Source organism: Parus major, chromosome 3 (assembly GCF_001522545.3).
Source record: "Parus major isolate Abel chromosome 3, Parus_major1.1, whole genome shotgun sequence".
In the NCBI taxonomy this organism is placed as follows: Eukaryota; Metazoa; Chordata; class Aves; order Passeriformes; family Paridae; genus Parus; species Parus major.
The window spans coordinates 35,389,400-35,403,312 of record NC_031770.1 but is presented as its reverse complement, the minus strand read 5'-3'; the positions used below and the strand labels follow the sequence as shown (position 1 = coordinate 35,403,312).

Below are 13,913 nucleotides of genomic sequence, written 5' to 3'. Positions count from 1 at the left end.
AGAGCCTTTCCAACATCCAGCAGATCAATGCTTCTGCCCAACTTGCTGTTGACTGCAGACTGAGAGACTGCACTTGATCCTGTCATCCAGGCTGTTGATAAGGTTATTAAACAGAACTGGCTGCAACACTGAGCCCTGGGGAGCACCACTTGTGACCAGCTTCCAGCTGGATGTAACTCCATCCACCACCACTCTGGGCCTGGGCATCTAGCCAGTTTTTTACTCAGAAAACAGTGTACATGTCCAAGCCAAGAGCAGATGCTTTCTCTAGGAGAATGCTGCTGGAAATTATGTCAAATTCTTTATCACAATCTTGGTAGACAACATCTTGTCCTGGTTTTGGCTGGGATAAAGTTAATTTTCTCTCTGCTAGCTGGTACAGTGCTGTGGTTGGGATCTGGGATGAGAATGATGTTGGTAACATCATTCTGACGGTTTAGCTGTTACTATGCAGTGCTTATTCTAACTCAAGGAATTCTCAGTTTCCCATGCTCTGCCAGTGAGGAGGTGCACAAGAAGCTGGGAGGGAGCACAGCCAAGACAGCTGGCCTGACCTGTCAAAAGGGATATTCCATAGCAGGGAATGCCATGCCCCATATATAAACTGGGAGTGTTACCTGGAACTGATGGCTGCTTGGGGAATGGCTGGGTATCAGTCAGAAGCTGGTGAGTAGTTGTATCATACATTGCTTGGTTTTTTGAGTCTTATTTCTTTCCCTCTTTTTGTAATCTCCCTTTTCATTACTGTTATTACTAGTATTAGTATATTTTACTTTATTTCAGTTATTAAACTGTTCTTAGACCATGAAGTTTTTTGTTGGTTTTTTTCCAGATTCTGCTGCTCGTCCCACTGGGGTGGGGGAAGCGAGCCAGCCTCTGTGTGATAGTTGCCAGCTGGGATTAAACCATGACACATCTGAAAGATTTGTGGATCCATCATTGTTCTCGTTCTTGTTGGTTTTTGCTGCATTAGAAAAGACTACAGCACTAAAAATAAAGGTCTTCATTCCCCATATCCATTACTTTGTTCTCATGAGAAGAAACCCGTGTCTGCCTGTTATAATAAACTGATGCACCAGATTATAGTGAAGTTAATCGGAACTGACAGTATAATAGGAGCAACTGCAGCTTAAGTTGCAGTAAATTTGTTTGTTTATAGATGGGGTTTTGCAACAAAGAAAGTATTTCATAAATCAAAGAGATCTCCCACCAAACTTACCTTACTGAGGAGTAAAACAACATCTAATAACTAGGAAACAGAATTGTTCTGAGAAAGCCATTTATACTGATAGGTGAGCATTTTGTTTACTTGAGCCAATGCAGCATTGACACTCTTTAATTCAGTCCCACAGGACTATAATTTTTTTTCTACATCCTGATGAGAGGTGAATGCTAGTTCCTTTACTTCCCTTTTGCTTTTAGTAAATTTCAGAACTTTTCTGGTTTCAGGAAGAACCTGAGCTATCAAACCAGGAATCAAATACACTTTTAAAATTCTATTCTGTGTTTTAAAATATAACAAAACTCAGATAATTATTATGGCTCAAGTCCAACTCATGTTTTCTCATTCTTGAGTTTGTTATTGTTTATCAGTTCTGACAAGATAAATCTCATTAGGATGGGATCCATGCTGTCCTCTCTATGTATGTCCCAGTCTCAATCTCTAATTTGAAACTTGATCATAGAAATGGTACAGTAATTATCATCTTTTGGTTACTGTTACTGGGCTAACCACCTTTGCATTCTTCTTAGCAAGGTATCTGGGACATGAACAGGTTTGGATATATGCTTAGAAAGTACTACCAGGAATTTTCATATCAGTTTATTTGCTTTTCCCAGAAAATGCATCTTTTTCTTTTTGATGGATGGACTGTGAGTGCAGGCTACACACATAATTGTGCTTTAAACTCCTCTAAATCTACTGGTATTGGTTAATGAAAAGTTTAAATTATTTTAACAACAAAATATTTCAAGATATGTACATCACAAAGCAATGTTTTTCTACCTCATGGATTAAGAAATATGGAACTATATCAATGCAACATTAATGCAGAATGCTACAACATTCTCCTTTCAGTGTAATTGACTATAGATCAGTAATTTGCAGCTTGACCATGAGAAAGTTATCATTTCTTGCCCATTGCTTAGATGAAGCTGTTTGCTTTCACTCCTGCTACAGGTAGGCTGCACCAGAGCATTCCCCTTCTGATAGCCAGAATATGGCTGGATCTTCTCCTGCCATGGCACTTGCTATTAAATTGCAGCAATATAATATCTCACCATTTTAACAGGATAAATTCCTTCAGTTTTCTCTTGCATCAGGCATTCCCATCCTCTTAGCATTTTTGTGGTCCTTGCCTATGTCTCAGATAGATTTCATTTTTCCTGAGCACATGGACAGCAAGACTTTTGTACACCAGTGTAGCTGAGGTTTTACTTATCTGTGACATTAACAATAACGATGTTGTTGCTGGAAATTCCCTTAGTTTTTCTTAGCAGCTAATAATGAGCAATACCTGACATCACGTTCAGTACAATGCAGTGTAGCTGGCAGGACCCAGCATAATCTGTAAGTATTTTACTGGTACAGTGTCATTGCCACAGAGAATCACTAGTAAGAGCCCACCTAGACATTTTTTAATGAATTTTAATTTGATAGATAAGACTTGTAATTAAGAACTTGATAAGCACTGTGCCAAGAGACTCTCTAGCTGCCAGGCCAGATGGGTTGGGATAAGGAATGGGCTGTGCCTCTCTCAAAATCAACAGCAGGTTTTCCTCAGCAGCTCATTCTCAGGTTTACCTCAGGTTAGTGCATTACATTTTTATTGCTGTGGTGTTTTGTGCTTTTTAAAAACCTCCATTGGAGGGAGCCTGTTAAAACCTGCCAGCAGCTCTCTCCCTTCGGCAGCTTCTGAGCCTTGGGTGCTCTCGGCTGGCTGCTCTGTGACTTGAGAGTGTTTGCAACTTGTCCTGGCTCTGCTGTAAACCTGCCAGGAAAGGGACACTTCCAAAAATACCCTGAAATATCTTCTAGAATTCTAAATACTTGCATGAAAAGCGAGATTTTGTACAAAGAGCCTGCCAGTGGCAAGGTTTTTTGGTCTTCAGGAGCAAGGCTCACTGTTGTGGAGTATCCCCAGATGTGGTTTGTGGCCCATCTGTGCCATGGAGTGCTGGCTGCAGCCTCCACCTCCTGCAAAATGTCCCTCTTTCCTCCTTCCAGGACTCTTTCTGTTAAAATGACTTAGTTTTGCTGGCAGTAGTCGGGCTCACTTGGAGTGAAAGGGGCCGGATGGCTCTCACAAGCCGGGAGGTGGCAGCCCAGGCAAGGGAGGGCGGAGACATCTTGTCCCCACACAGCTACATCGCCACTCGGGGATGTCTGTCTGCGGCCAAATGCTGCCACACGCCAACGCTGTTGGGAGCCTCTTATCTGCATTCATTCAGGGCCTGCCCCCTCTTCCTTGAAACTGCGAGGTTTGAAATTAAACATCATGTTCTCTATAAATAGTCTTAATTGGCAGCAAGCTCACTGAATGTGGGCTTTTGCATACAAATTAAAACCTGCTGTAGCAAATTTGAGGCTGTCCTGAAACAGGTTCACTGTTGCAAGTGGACTTCAATTTTGTGCCTCTTCACATGAATTAGTTTAAAACTGGTCTACCAGGGCACTGGCTTTCTTCAGGGCAAACCCCTCTCAGGCTGTCTGTAAGGGTAGCTGTTCCACACCCAACACCGAATCCATATTCTCTGTCCTACAGAGTATTTGGCTGGAGCTCTAATAAGAATCATTTAATTGCACCTGCAGCAAGAAACTCTGACGAGCATGTCCTTTCATTAGTTTTCTCCAGGGTTTGTCCACGCTCTTACCTCTCCATAATAAATACATTATGTCTGTTGGCTGTGGAAGCTTAATTATGTACCTTACTGTAAGCACTTACCTATAGCTTTGAGTGGTGTTTCATCCCATTCACTTCAGTGAGCTCACCTCTGCATGTGCATCCATCTGTACAGAAATATTTGCAGAAGTCTGATCCATACTTGGCTTTCTCTTTCGCTCTTTTTCCTGTGTTATTGTCAGCGGACTGTACAGCAAAATCACCACCACAATTTCAACCATAACAGAAATGGAATCACCTTAATAAAATCAGTGAGGTAGGTGATGGAGAAAATGTTTTAAAAGTGGGATATTTGCTGCATGGGATTGAAGGAGACTGGGGGATTTGAAGAATTAAGAAAGATAATGAAAGCTACAGTTCAATTTATTTTACAAATGTTTACTCCTTGGAAAAAAAAAAAACTTTATTTTTTTTAATGTAACAGAGAGATATCAATTTATCATTTAAATCTGTAGAAATGTGGCTTAATTCTGGAAGCAGTTGTCAACCCTTGAAGTTTCTCCATATGGGACATCAATCAGCTTAAGTCTGGTAAGAGAGAATATTCACACAAGACAATGAGGATCTTGCACAGCCCTCAAAAATCCTTTTTCCACCATTCCTTTTACCTTAGTTCCAAACCTGTTTGTGTGTGGCAGAGACTGCTTCAGCCTGGGCAGAGTGAGCACCCACATATACTTTCTGAGTCTCTTATTTTGGTTTATTTTAAATATCTACTAAAAGTAGATGCCAACAAAAGGTAAATGGAGGATACAAGCTGAAAGAGTAAATCTTACATGGCTACCTTCATGCAGGTTTGGTTTTTTTGGTTTTTCTTTTGTTTGTTTGTTTTTTGATTGGTTGGTTTATTTTTTGGTTTGCTATCTCTCTTTACAGCTAATTCTTTTATAAATACAGAGCAGAAAAAAACCTATCAGCATCCACTAGTTAAGCATGAAGCACTTTTCCAGGTTAGAAAGCATAGAGTTATTGCAGTACAAGCTTTGTCAGACATGGAAAAAAAAAGTAAACATTAGGTGAAAAAGGGGATTTAATTTTAAAACCTCTCTCTATGTCTGTTGATTTCCAAAATAAAACCGTAAAAAGATCCAATTGAAAACAACATGAAAGAAAGTGCAAGAAATATTATTAATGAGATTGTATCTGCTGAAATTGGCTAAGTACTTACACAGGTTGCTGAAAGAAATTCAATGCTTGATTCTTTCAGACTATTTGGATGTTGCCAGAGGTGGTGTTCCACCTGCCTACAGGACACTATCTTCAACTTCACATCTCAAAAAAGAAAATTTAAAATTTATATTAATCATCTCATTTACAAGTTACTGGTACTATACATGTTGCTGCAGATTAATTGACTCGTTGGCTGGGTTTCAAATAGTAGAAAACAAGGCTCTGCTCCCACATCTTTCCTTTCTATCACACTGATTAGACTGCTATTTGCGTTCTTTTTATCCCATCTGGAGCCTTCAGCAGAAGGGATTGTTTAGCTCTGGGAGATTAAAATTGGTCTGATGACAATCTGACAGAAATTTATCTTGTTTTCATGCTGGCATTTTAGAATGTACTAGGTTCCCATTAGGCCTGTGTGAGCACTCACATCACTGGGGTAGGTCAGCTAGCCAGAAATAATAGGTCATGGCCACACTGTGATCTGGTGCTGAATGGCACTGGCTTGCTGGGGTTGGTAAATCCTTGGCATTTCCTGTGGTACTACAGGGTAAAAGACCATTTGACCACTGAGTAGCAGATTATATGCTTCTACTTCAGTCCTGGCTTTGCTGTCTCCTTCCTCTGATGACATCCTAAGGGAGGAAAGAACCTTCTGGACTTGAGAAATGCAAGAGGTGTATGCAGGAGCAAGGCAGGCTCTCCATCACTTCATGCACTGTGTGCAGTTCTGTGTTGGCAAAAAGGTTGTTCCCAGGACAGAGGGGTTGATATGTCAGCAGGGTCCCTTCTCACCCATTGTTTTGAGCATCTTCTCCACTCTCCTGTTGGTTACTGACAAATCTAGACTACCACCTGCTGAAGGGATTGTCTCTTCATATTGTGATGACTTTCATTGTTTGATTATGAGCAGGGCTCAGGGCCAGAGGGGTACTGTTCTGCAGACTCTCTGCCAGTTAGATGTTCTAGGAATTTGCTTGTCCATACTTGAATCACTAATTTCTCATACATGTGGATTTGAGACAGCTGTGCAAGACATATAAAATTACACAGAATCTACAGGATACACATAAACTTCTGGGTGGCACCTGGGAGAAAAGAGACCTAGGACATGGTTCAGATGCCTCTAAACACCCATGTTTAAGCTACTGCATTGAGATCTAGGCTATGTCTACCCCTCAAAAACACCCTATAATAGAGTAATTAATCTATAAAGGGCATGTATGTGCCATTAATCTATGGAGGGCTAATAATTGCCCATAAATGCTGTTTTTGTTTATCCTACAGAGAATAAATCAGGTTTCTAACAGCAGTTGTTGTTCTTCCTGATGATCTTACTTGCTTTTACATTTTTTTACATTTGTGTAAGTCTTTGTATCACTAAGCACATATCTGCAGCTTGAGGTCAGTGCTTTGTGGGGCTAGAACCAGGCAGTGTTTGTGTGTCCCTGCAGATGGAGATGGCAGCGTGCGAGGCTATGCCAGGCTCCTAGAAGCAAAGCTGCCTTTATTGCATCTCTTGGACCTTCCAGGAAACAGAGAGAAAGGGTGTCTTACAGATTAGTTCCTTCCCAAATAATCATAATAAGCAAACTGGTTATTGGCAACCTGTCATGAAACTGTTGCTGAAAGCACTAAATTGTATTGTTTAACATGGTTCTGCAGGACAGTTATCATGATGCTGTGAATCATCAGTCTGAGAGGTATCAGCTCAACAAACCAAATGAAATATTGCTGTCTTAGCTGCCTAAAACATTACCCTCTGCTCTTACTGCAAGTCTTATGAAGGGGCTCCCTGTGAAGACTTTTTAAGAGAGAAGACTGAGACCTTATTAGAACATTTGGGTTAAATTTTCTCTGTTTCTGTATGTCTGCACTGCTGTCATTTCCAAAAGTTAATATCCTGTATCACAAATTATAGTAAAGCTTCCATCTTTCAAGGACATCCACAGCAAAGCTTTGTGTTTCGTGAATGGTTTTTGCGTGCTACTTCAGGATCATAAAACACACGCAAATCTTCAATCTCCTATGCAAATACTGGTTTTATAAATACCTTTGCAGAAGCATTTTGAAAAGCATTGGCTACTATTTGGATTTATTTCTCATTGCCCAGGACTGGCTATTTACCCTCTCTTCCTCACCTCACTTTTTCTGTGGTCCAACAATGCATTTTACTTGTCTGTTCTGAATTGCATCAGGTTTGCATGAGGAAAACAGAGTGTTTAACCCATCCCAGAAACATTCTTCTCTGAGACAGGAAAAGGATTTTACTGTGGTTGAAATTCCCTTTCCAAATGTGAGCTACTTTATTTTATAGAACAATGAAAGGAAACCACACTGACTCCATATGAGAGCACAAGTTGTAAAAATGAAAAGCAACAGGAAAACACAAATAAATATCTCTAAGCATGTGATGATTGTTGAGTTTAAGGTCATATTTTATAGGATTTGTTAGGGAGTACAAGAAGAGTAAAGGGAGAAACCTAGAAGTCAGCCTGCCTGGGAGAGCAGATCATTTATGCAGTTCCAGAGACACCTCTGTGTCAAAGAGTGGTTATGAGAAGTACCAACAGGAAAGATATTACTGGTGTTTATTGCAAACTGTAAGTAGTCAAGGCAGAATGAAAATAGCGTGTTAGATAGATGTAAAGAAGGAAATGAGAGTAATTGTTATCAGATCCCATTACATCCAAACTCGAGGTTGTTCCTGGTTATGGAATATGACATGAGTGATGCTTCCTAGCAGACTTTTCCCAGGTTTTATTCATTTTGGTTGGCATCTATGGGAAGGCAGAGGAACCTGTTTAGGCAGCAGGTAACTGAGAAAGTCTGGAATGGAGGCTTTTCCCCTCCTTACTCAAGTCATGTGGTGCCTCATAAATGTTTCCTATTTGTTTTGGAAAGGAAGTTGTTGTGCACATTAAGTGAACCAACGCACTTTGTGGGAGAAGGGAGGTTAATAAAAGAAGGAATAAAACTTCTGTTCTCTTTACAATGGATGAAAATGAAGACACTTGGAATTACAAAATGTGATCAGAATACAACTTTGCACCTTCAACTGGGAAATCAGTCTCTCCCATCCTACTCTGTCCTTCCTAACCTTTATCATTGCCCCTCTCACCTTGGAATTTTCAGATGATGGTAATCTTTGAGAATTTACTCCTCGTTTGCACTGCTCCCATTCAGGCATTTTCCTGTAATCTCTTCCCTATTTTTATGCTACTTCAGCATTCCCACGGAAACTTTAGTCTGAATGTTGATTACTCCACTCCTGAAATATTGAAATATTTTCCGCTTAGCCTCCGTTTTTCACTTTCTTCCCCAAATCATATTTGTCCATTTGTCCTGCCTTGGGCAGACACCCCTCCAACCATGCACATGCATACACCTTTTGGCTTACTCCTCAGGCCTCCCTTGCTTTTTCCATCCTATTCAAAAGTTTTGGTTTTACCTTTTGTGGTCCTGCAGACAAACGTTCTTCTTATTTCTTCATACTGCGTCCATCTGTTATCAGTGTTTCACCAGTTCTCTTTTTCCACCCACGGCCTTCATGCAAAACTCAGAAAACAGCAGCAGCCAAAGAAGGATCTGAATAAGGACTGTGAATATTACCCTCTTGTACCTTAAGCAGTAGAATGGTTCAGTCCAGCAAATTCTGAATATGGACATGGGAGTTCTTAGAAAAGAAAATAGCATTACAACGTCCCCTTTAAAGGGGTACTCATTAGTGCAATGAAGACCTAACATGTGGGCAAGTGCTGATGAACCTGCTTTATCCCTTTCAAGTGCATAAAACTGTAAGAAATTGTAATAAATACCCATTTACTCATTCAGGCCTAGCAGACTTGAAAAACTGTAAATCTCATTTCCGTGCAACGTCACGCATGGTGTGTTTTATGTGAAGCAACAGACTATGCTATACCTCCTGTGTTAATTGAAGGTACAAAACCAGAGAGCTGATAAGGATTCCCATGAGTCTGCAACTCCACTAGTCACTCTTACTTTTCAGGCATAATCCCTGTTACACATTCCATCACAAACATAGTAAAAAAAAACCCAAAAAACAACCATTTATTCTCGGAAAATGCTCCTCACTGTTGCAAATGACTGTGATCAACAGCTTGGATATCCTAATTGCAGCCTATTAGAAAAAACGAGATTTGCATGGTAGAACCCAGAGAATTACACAGATAAAGGAAAAAATTCTCAACGTAAAGGTTAATATAAACATATACTGCCTGCGAGTGCAAAGGACACATAAATTGGCGGCTCATTACTGCAGACTGACCCATGGGTAGGAATGTCACCCAGCTCAGAGGCTTTCCCAGGAAGTTTGGCTGCAAAAGTTACAAAAGATAAGAACAAGCTTGTGGAGTCCACTAAACTAATGAGAGCTGAAAGTTGTTTGAAATATCCCGATGACCTCACAGATGGGATGCTTATTAAGGTATCTGCATCAGTCTCTTTTTTGTCTAACAGATTGTTGCAAAGCTTTGTTGAGGCGTAGCCAACAGTCCGTGAAGGTGTCTCCATGCTTTCTGACATACTAAGGGCTGGGGTTCTTTTTTTAGGTTAGGTTTTCTTCCTGAACGAATTCAAAATGAAAACCAACGTGCAGATGCAATTTTTGTTTGTGGGCAAATCTGTGGGATAGCACATGCGAGGCAGTCAATTATGATTACTTCATCAACACGGGGTCTGCCCGCTACCTACGTGCCTATCTGCTCGAGTGCGCTGGTCAGGAGCCAACTGCAAATTTAGGTCTTGAAAGTCTGAAGAAAAGCGCTTTATGTGCAAGGGTCCCATGAAGGCTTCGTAATGCAATTAAGCCCCATTTTAACAAAAGGCTTGCCATTTTGCTGAGGCGTGACATGAGTAATTAAAATATCATTTTAAAAAAGACAAATGAGTGTTCTTCTCTGCTCTCTGATATTGTGTGAGATAGACAGGGGGAAAAAGATTATGATTTTTGTTTGTTGCAGGGTCCTTTGAGTGGAAATCACAGGCAATGCAGTAAGCCTGCAGCAAAACGTATCTATGCAAGCCCCTAAGGGGATCCTATAAAGGAAACAGTAGCAAAACCTATTTCCTTCCCTTCTGGAAAGAAATCAGTTTTAAAGAGATTTTTTTTTTCAGTTTGTTGTAGATTACTGTGTAAGTATAGAAGTGTTTGAGTAAAATCTAAGCATGAAGGAAAAGGAAATGCATAGTACAAACTGGTAAATAGATTTTTCTTGTAGTGAAAAGATGCTGGAATGGCATAAGACTATGGTGGGCCAACCAAAAGAGTGAGAAGTGACCCTAGATTAAAAGAGGGGAGCTGTAGTTCTAGTGATTCCTAAAGATGAGAATAGAAACATAAATTTGGGAGGAGAAATATTATGCAAGGTGTGTTGAAGGAAGCATATTTCAGTGACTGTATTTCAGTAGCTCTTTAGTTTGACTGGTTTTGCTAAATCACAATGACATGTAACCATTGCAGTGCTTTTGGCCAAATTGTGATGGATATCTTCTGTGAGGCAGAGGTGTGGTGGATATTGCATTCAGCTAATTGCCCTGGATTGGGATGGAGTTCATTGTTGCTATGAAATCCATTGCTTTAGAATATATTGTCATATTGCAGTGAGATGTTCACTACAATGAGGAATTCAGTAATAGTCCAAGTGTTGCCAAACCCTACTGCAGTGTTTGGCAACCTTACATTCATATTTAAAAGCCTAATTTTAGGTTCTCAGATGGAAAAGATAGATGGGGGGAGAGAGAGTGTGAGAGAGAGAGAGGGACAAAGGGAGAGTGTGAGAGAGATGGAAAATCTTGTTAGGAAAATAGCAAGTAGAAATAAATTAGAGACCCACTGAACACAGCACCAACTAGGTCTTTTTGTGGCCACATAAGTCAATAAATCTCTTCAGTACATGGCCTCTGGTGGTCTGACAGTTTCCTTGGATCACTGTCAGAAAGGAGCACAGCAGCAAGTCACAGCAACAAACCCAGCATTTTGCTAAATTACTTTGGTGTCTCCTTTGGCCTTTCCCTACGGGTCTGTTCCTTTGCTGTCCCACAAAAACCTCCATGGTTTCAGCTGTAGTGGGCAGGAACCCTGCCAGGAGATACATGAGTGACCCTAGCCCTCTCCCCACGCCTTCTTCCTGCAGCAGGCTCTGCTCTGAATTAAAACAGCAAAGAAATCCAGGATCAGCCATTAAAACAAGAATCAGGAAAGATTCCTGTTGTGGCTCTGCTTGCTCTGAACTGTGGAGTGTGGGTGAAGTTGCTGGTGGGCATCAGGCCCCAGGGAGCTCCATTTCCTACAAATACCTTTAGCAGTGTGAAAACCATCACAAAGCCTTATCCTGACTGAGGTTGTGCTTTTTGGGGCAGTCTGTTTGTCAGCCAGTAAAGGTGCATGAGTTTATGGGAGGAGCTGGACCCTGCACATTCTCCACAACATTTCTCTCATTCCCATTCTTCCAGCTAGCCATTTTGATGTAGGAGTGATGCTTCCATCCAAACATGGTGAGAACCTTGGGTTAAATGTTGATTTTTCACACCCTGAGGCATTAAAATCCAATAGGTTTTTACATACACTGAGAAGTACACTTAGATGTACACTTAGACTATTTTATTCCTGCAAAAAGAGCTATTAATATGTGTACATGCATCATGCACATTTCCATTATGCTAACAAATGGGATTTAAAGGTATTCCAAAACTGGTGTTCTGTTGGTTTGCAACTTCCATAATTTTCTGAGAAATAATAAGGTCATGGGTCTTCTGAGAAATTATTGAAGATAGCAAGGGAAGGGCAGAAATACTCACTCTTGAAAGCTGCCATTTGAAGCACCCCAGTAATTCCTGCTGTAGGACACAAGACACCGTGTGTGTGTGTGTCTATGTCTATGTGTGTCTGTCAGGGGAGTCGTTGCTCCAAGGATTTGAGTCCAGCAAAGGTTGTAATTCAGTTTTTATAACCCTGTGCTGGAACTGAACTTCTGAACTCAGTATTATCTTGGGTTTGTCCTCCTGCTAACATGCCCATGAGCAGCTGTGATACCATTACATTTCCATTTTCCCCAGTGTACTGTCATGCGGTTCCATATTGAAATGAAATGGAAAATGATTTATTGTGTAGGATCAGGTTTTTGTCCTCCACAGTGTATGAATGCAAATCTAGGGCGATTTCCCATGCTCCTGGAACTAGGTTTTGCTTGGAAAAAATGTCTAGAATCAACAAATGGAAAAACCACTCCAGAACACTAGAAAAATAGGAGCATTTCTCTCTGCCTTCCTGTGTTGGTCCAACTGGGCTTTGCTGATGTTGCTAATGACTGTGAAATGTCTTACACTTAAATTCTCTAAACCCCTTCTCCTAATCACATTTCATAATTCTGTGGAACTGAATACACAAATGATGTTAAAATAACAGTCATTCGATACCTCTGAATTCTTGATGTGAAGCTATTGTGAGTTCAAGATAACTGCTACAAGGAGCTATTTTAAAGAATGAAAATTCCTGAGAAGCAGGAATTGGTCATAAAATGTTAGTCTATCAGTATTACAGCAGAAATCCAGATAGTAGAGAAGATATTCAAGTCCTGAAATAAATGGGCTAGTCTGGTGTTAATTGAGGCACAGATGAAGTACACATAATTTAAATTATTAAATGTATGGTAATTAATGTTGTTCTAAGCTCATATTTTATACTGTTACTCTCAGGGGATGAATTTCTGCCAATCTTATCCACAGACCCAAGCAAATCTCTCTCCCACTGGGACTGTTTAATTTCATGATATGCAATATTCTTTGTCTGCAATAACATCAGAGTTGTTTGTCTTCTTATTTTAGACTGTAAACTTTCAGGATGTGTAGCCATATCTCATGTATAGCCCATATCATTCCAGGGCTTGTGTCTCCACTGGGGCTTTCAGGACCTATTGCAGCACAAATCATAGTAAATAAATATTATTTCTTTCTCAGAAGAAAAGGAGTATCAACAGCTGGATTTTCACTTTGTCTCATTCATTTAAAGAGAATGTAGCCCATTCTTGACACAAGAAAGTTACTGAGAGGTGAGTGGTGAAAAGAGTTTATCCTCAGCAGAGGATCACAGAAGATGTAGCCAAAGTACTAAGACTAAGATAGATTTTGTCTGTGATGTTGGCAGACACAATGGTCTTAAAGCCAAAAAGATATCCAAGGGCTCATGTGGGACTGATGAGGAAAAAGGTCAAGTATACGGCATTTCTGGAAAGTTCCAAAAGCTTGGGAATCCATTGACTCCTTCAAATCCTGACCACTGGTTTTTGCTGCAATAGTTTTATTTCCAGTCAAAGCAGGAAAGGATAACAAGAGCTTTTTAAAATGTTAAACCTCCCTTTTTTTTTTTAGCCAAATAAATGCTAAGAAATGGGACAAATGAAGGATGGCAATTTATTTGTGATTTTTCTAGCCAGTGCTATTTGTAAGTGTCCATCTGCACCAGTTACTCCAGGGGCTGATCAGAGGGCCTGGGAAACAAGACAAAGACAGACTTTGCTGACACAACTTTCTTTTTCCCACTTGTAACAAGAATGTAGGTTGATGGGTGAAACTGGATCCTGCAAAAAGATGGAATAGCTGAAGTGGCAGCAGTCAGTCTCCAGTCTGGCAGACAGCAGTGACTTTTGCATCATGGCATTGCACACTTTTTGCTGTGGCAATTATTAATTTTGAGGATAGCAACCTCCTTCATGGTGCTGCAACCTGCAGTACAGAGGAGATGGGCACCCCTTCAGACTGAATCACACCACGATGGCTGAGTTGTGTTTTTAATCCTAACAAGAGCTGTCATTAGAAGTTACTGAA

General features: G+C 40.5%; 1 long non-coding RNA gene across 1 annotated transcript; it reads right to left on the bottom strand.

The window, feature by feature from the left end:
- Nucleotides 1-4,292: 4,292 nt before the first annotated feature.
- Nucleotides 4,293-12,947, bottom strand: LOC107201741. Its single transcript, XR_001520382.2, has 4 exons — nt 8,521-12,947; nt 8,191-8,340; nt 5,071-5,174; nt 4,293-4,430 (listed from the first exon to the last, which is right to left on the bottom strand). It is a non-coding gene; the product is annotated as an uncharacterized LOC107201741 (long non-coding RNA).
- Nucleotides 12,948-13,913: the final 966 nt, after the last annotated feature.